We start from the raw sequence: 6717 nt of genomic DNA on the forward strand, positions 1-6717 counted from the left end.
TTTAGGATACACCTACCTTGTTTCCTCTTTTAATAGCCTATAGCAAAAAAACTTGGAAAATTATTTTTCCAACAGAAATAAATAGAGTCAAAGTGCAAACTTTAAACCCTCATAACTTCGAAATTTTTATAGATAAAATTTTTTTAACATTTTTTCCATGTTCCTGGTATCTTACCTTATATGACATTTTTCTCTGGGGCGCGAGTTCTAGCGCACTCTGTATATGCGCATATTTTACGGATTTTTCGTGCATATAATCCGAGCCTTACAAATTAATATTTAAGAGTATTGAGTTGTCATTTGGTGCGGCAGTTATAAAAGTTTGCCTAAATTGGGCGTTATCTCTCGTGTAGCAGTGGTAGCGACTTGGTGGAGACAAAACGAACAGTGATTTCCCTAAAACTCAATTAACGAGTCATCTTACTAAATGAAAAGTGATTGAACGTGTCACTGAATCAAGGAAACAATTCGGTGTGCTATTAAAAGTAACGATTGAGATGGAAATTGCTCCAGCTGGTCCACAGAGATAAACAGCGCTCTGAGTGGGCCTGGAGATAGACCTGCGTCCCCGGTCGCAACCGGACCCCTCGCCGGCGGAGTCGCTTGTGTTCACAATTAATCAAAAGAGAATTGACGGAATGGGTTTTAATTACTTTGCAAAAGCAGGCGCCGAGTTTGCTTGCACACACAGGAGATCCTTCAAAAGGTTCAACTCATTTTCCTCCCTCGACCACCACAAAAATACACACTGAAAATGTGTATGTAATTAAAACAAAAACAACTGTTATTACTCCTAAAAAAATTTTTGAAATTTATTAATAAAATTGAAATGGAAAATTTCAGATACAGAATCGTAGTCCTTGTTTTGTTCACCAAAGTTGAATACAAATAATTTTAATTAATAATGAGTTCAGAAAAGTACCACTTTACTGACTAATTTGGGGCACTTTACGATTAAAAAAAAATGTTTTACCAAGGGGGGATCCAGGGGAGCCCCCCAAACTTGGCACCAAAAGCTTCAATTTTTTATTTTAAATTTTAATAATATAAAGTTTTTTAAATAAATACATTAGAATTCTTTTTAAATCATACTTATTAACACAAAGACAAACATATACCTAGAGATCAAGATAATTTGTAATCGAGTCTTCTATGCATCCGGGAACGTATGTCTGTTTTTGAACTAATTGCACGTGAAACGTCAAATAAAATGACAAGTCAAAAGGTAAAACGGCGAAGTGGGCTGGAATTAGTCGCCGACGTATAATAAATAAGACCGTTATTTTTTGAAGGTAAATCATAAATTTAGTTATTAAAATCATCATCTTTTGGATCATGCCATTTTACCTTTCGACTTGTCATTTTATTTGACGTTTCACAGACATATGCACAGGACATACGTTTTTGGATTCAAGGTCGACTCGATTACAAATTATCTTGATCTCTCGATACTTACTTAGTTTTTACTAATTTTAAAAGAAATCATCAATAGTAACTCATCAATTGTAACTTATTAAATTAAATGCGTATCTGTTTGAATAATGAACATTACTAACTCGCTAGGACACCTTATCTACGGAGCGGCAAAATTATGGAATGATCTTATTAAAACTGAAAATATTTTGTTTTGGCAAAAAATACCCATTTTTGAACTTGATTTAAGGATTTGTATCAATCAAATTGAAATTTGACCTGTCCAAAAATTTTTGCCAAAACAAATCATTTTCAGTTTTAATAAATAAGATTATTCCATAATTTTGCCGCTCACTGTATACAGATACCAAAGTAAAGTGTCTTACACCTAACCCTCATCATTCTAAAAAAATTTAGAAAGCCCCCCCCCCCCAAAAAAATTAAATCCTGGATCCTCCCCTGTGTTTTACATTATCTTGATATTAAATTTCATAATCTGTGTAGTCGTTTTCAAATCATTTGGTACTTTTGTAAGGCAGTGAAAATGATGATTTGTTAGATTAAACAATTCAGTTCAACCAAGTGAAAAATCGAGTTTGAAAATGTTCAGGTCTAATAATTTAAGGTAAAAAAACTTCTAACTCTGCATTGTTAATGTGCAGTTTTTGATTTTATTTACGTTGACGTTTATAAAATTTGCAATATGTACTACATATAACAATTTTTTTCGTTTTTAGTGAACGCTTGTTAAGTTGTTTCCACTCGCGCCCACATTAATTAATTATACATTCATTTGTGTGTTGTAATTTTTCAAGTGCAGCAAACTTGTTATACACATTTTTTCTCAGCGTTCTATCAATTAAAAAATTTAAAGAGAGCAAAGCGATCTTCTTGTGACCGTATTCACATATAATACCTGTTCTAGTAATTTGATAAACATGGTTTTGGTTTTAAGTCTGGCATCCTTTTAGCATAAATGAATTACATAAGACTGGTAGTAGCGTTAATCATCGCATATTACAGAAAGTTGTGTTTTAAAAGGCAATGTAACGGTTAAACATTATGTGAATAATTTTGTTAAAACGCTGTTTCCATTAGAAATACTGCGATTAGTGTTAATGAGTTTGATTTGAAATTGTAAAACCGGTGGCTTGTTAGGTACAAAGTGCATGGTCGCTGGGGGGATGCAATCGGATGATTTACGATTTCCGCTTTCTCAGTTTTGTTCTTTACTGTAAGAAATAAACCTGTCGGTGGTGAACAGTCCTAAATCGTGTACGGCTGTCCTATAACGCAGAAACTATGATTCCGATCCGACTTCGATAAAGTTCAGAAATATAAATTTGAAAACGTTGGCTAAGTAGGTTCGTGCCTTGGTACGAGCACACAGCACATTTTAATAAGAGTTTGAGGGTGTGTCGGAGATATAAACACACACATATAATGTGTTTTTGTTTGTAATATAGGGAGTCGTTTACATGGGTAGATATTAACATGAAGTTGAAATGATCATATTTTCAGTTAAAATAAAGGCGAGATTTTAAATATCGCAAAGCTCCCGCGGCTTGAGACAATTTAATGCAACCCAGGGCCCATAAAGTCCCGCTTCACAAATGTATACCTGCGTATATTTATATATTTATGTTCTACAATATGGAAATATATAATACAAGCCTGGAAAATATATTTTATGCCGTCTTCGCAAATATGACGTAGTGCTTTGTCATGTTATCAGAATGTATCACTGGTATAACAGAAACTTTATGCAGGTATCTGAGGAGTCGGATCTTCCAAAATCATAGCGCGTGGGTGGAGACCAACCTCAACTTCAGAATCTGTTTTAATAAAATGCCAAATTTGCATTGGCTAAAAAAATTAAACAGGGCGACAAAAAAGAAGTCATGTCGTGACAACTTGACAAATTATATATCATTTTTTTCGTCTCAATGAAACAAATCAAATGCACTAAAAAGAATTTCAAAAAGTCCACACACTTTGAACTAAATTTTTTTTTTTTCTAATTTTAATGAATTTCATATACTTTAACGTTAAAAAATTATTACTCAATAACTATTAGGCCGATTTCCTTCAAATAAAGACTAAAGGGATGGACTTGTCCTTTAGAATGAAATGCAATTTGAAATTGAATATTGTCAAACTTTTCTTCGAATAGTGTTCGAAGTAAATCGAAGTAATCTAAGAAAAATCCTACGAGTAAATTTTTTTTCTTCGTCACCATCGTGTAAAGCATCTTTTTATTAGTAAGAATCCAAATTTTTAAAATAATATACCGAGTAGTTTTCAAGATATGATTTTTGAAGTTAAGGTTTGCTATTCAGGTATTGCGCCATATAGGAGAAATGCATGTTAATCTTACTTAAAATTGCATTTTTATAAAAGTATTTGTTTTAAGACTCTTCTTTTGCTTAAAAATGGTCAATTGCACCTTCTCTGTTCTAATTACAATAAACAAAAACTGTTTGTTTACTTAAAACAAATATACAGTACCTGCGTTCTAATTAAAGCAAATAAAGAGTTTTTTTGTTGTAAAAATGACCACTGATCATTAAACAAAGAGGATCTAGAAGTTTAAGGCACGAGTCTTCAATATAAGGGCAAATCTTTTTCAAATCAAATCACTTTCCATTCAGATTTTGACTTGTTCACTTTGTTCTATCTTTCTGAACWTTTTCTGAAAATGCTTTTTCATCACTTTCGAGTGATGTTAAATGCAATAAGTCACCTGATTTATTTTGTTGGTACGATTAGCTTCAGTTATCTTGTAGGTAGTAGTTGTTGTGATAACAGTTGCACACGAAGCAACTGACTTATTGCATCAGTAGAAAGTGATAAGAAAGCATTTGCTGAGAACATTTTCAAAAAAAGTTCAGAAAGCTAGAACAAAGTGAACAAGTTGGAATCTGCATTTGCATTTTTATAAAAGTATTTGTTTTAAGGCTCTTCTTTTGCTTAAAAATGGTCAATTGCACCTTCTTTGTTCTAATTATAATAAACAAAAACTGTTTCTTTACTTAAAACAAACAAAGAGTACCTGCGTACTAATAAGCAAATAAAGAGTTTTTTTGTTCTAAAAATGATCACTGATCATTGAGCAAAAAGGATCTAGAAGTATAAAGCAGGAGCTTTAAATATAAGAACAAATCTGTTTCAAATTAAATGATTTTCCATTCAGATTCTAAATTGTTCACTTTGTTCTAGCTTTCTGAACTTTTTTTGAACTGTTATCACAACAACTACTACCTACAAGCTAACTAAAGCTAATCGTAGAATGTACCAACAAAATAAATCAGGTGACTTATTGCATTTAACATCACTCGAAAGTGATGAGAAAGCATTTGCTCAGAACATTTTCAAAAAAAGTTCAGAAAGCTAGAACAAAGTGAACAAGTCGAAATCTAAAGGGAAAGTGATTTGATTTGAAAAAGATGCCCTTATATTTAAGGCTCGTGCCTTAAACTTCTAGATCCTTTTTGCTCAATGATCAGTGGCCATTTTTACAACAAAAAACTTTTTATTTGCTTTAATTAGTGCGCAGGTACTCTTTATTTGTTTTAAGTAAACAAACAGTTTTTGTTTATTTTAATTAGAACAAAGAAGGTGAAATTGAAAGGGTAAGCCCATCCCTTTAGAATGGTCTTTATTTGTAGGAAATCGGCCTAATAGTTATTGAGTAATGATTTTTTAAAGTTAAAGTATTTTAAATTCATTTAAATTAGAAAAAAATTATTTAGTTCAAAGTGTGTGGATTTTGAAATTTTTTTAGTGCATTTGATTTGTCTCACTGAGACGAACAAAATGATATAAAATTTGTCAAGTTGGCACGCCTTGTGTTATCTATAGAAAAGTAGAAAAAATTAGTGTCGTGGATTGGAGACAGGGATTTACACAGTGTGAGCAAAATTTGTTATTGCTTTAGCTGTAAGCAAGCAACACATGATCAGAGGTTTAATTAGGAAGCAATAAAGCCATGTTTAAGAAGCTTCCCTTTATCCTGGTGGCTCATATGAAACATGCACCGTTAAGCCTGTAGCGAAGAGTCATCTGTTCCTCGGCGAGCACATGCAAATTGCGCGAGTTAGGACGCCTAATAGACTTAATCTTGTCGTTTATGTTCAACACTCACGCGGGATAATTAGTAGCGACGCAGATCTTTGCACAATGAGGTAGGCTGCTGCTATTGAATCCTGGTGTTTGCGAGTTCTAATTACGAGCCCGCAAGCGACGCGAAATTAAACTTTCATCAGCTATTACCATATGAGAGAACTCTAATTAAGGTGAAGTACGCAGCCATTGTTACTAAGCTTCCCTCTTGTTACCATATACTTGGCTATAGGAACCATTACTCCTACAACTTTGGAACAAAATACCGCTTGATGAGAACATCAATACTGATATACAACAATACGGAATTCTAATAACGAAAGCAACAGACCACCGAATAAGACATCAACTATAACTAAAACGACAAGTCATGTAAGAAGCATCATCTGTAAACCAGCTCACTAACAAATCAAACTTAATTGTTTTTCTGTTCTTTTCATCCGTTCGTGTTCTTACCATGTTGGAATGGCCAGCGCACTCATAATAAACATGGCAAAAAGCGAAATTATTGTTGACATACGATGGCTTTATTATCCTGCAACTCTACATCGAAAACAATTATTTCTGCAACAAAAATTGACTATTTTTTCTTAAAGTGAAAGAAAATACAAATTTTACGCAATTCCATTGTAAAAATGCTAAAAAAACAATTGACAAACAATGACAATTTTTTGATGTTTTTCTAAGATCCCGAAACTTTAATAAGTTCTTTCTTTTCCTTAAAAAAAATCCCGAAATCTTATACATTAGTTTTCTTACAGCCAGGCTTTTTAAGTTTTCAGTGACTGCTAAAATTTGATCTCAAAATGAAAGGCTAACAAATCCAAAAATACAGGGTGCGCCAAAACTCGCGCCCCAGAGAAAAATTTCAAGTCTATTTAATGATACTGATGATCTTGTATATGTTTTTTTTACAATTATTTAATAAAGGGACAAAAATTTTGCCACTAAAAGCTACAAGTAACATTGAACAGAGTTACAATTTAGGATAGAGCTTCCTTGTTTCCTGTAGCAAAAAAATTATTTTTCCATCGAAAATAAATAGAGTCAAAGTACAAAGTTTACACTCATAAATTTTTTAAACATTTTTTTTTATGTTCCTGGTATCTTACTTTATAGTATGTCCCCGGATTGAGTTTACTATAGGAAAAAAAAATTATCTTTGATTTTAGGCCAAAACTG

Source organism: Tribolium madens, unplaced genomic scaffold (assembly GCF_015345945.1).
Source record: "Tribolium madens isolate multiple individuals breed KSU strain unplaced genomic scaffold, Tmad_KSU_1.1 Scaffold_97;HRSCAF=244;Tcas5.2_LG3a, whole genome shotgun sequence".
NCBI classification, from domain to species: domain Eukaryota; kingdom Metazoa; phylum Arthropoda; class Insecta; order Coleoptera; family Tenebrionidae; genus Tribolium; species Tribolium madens.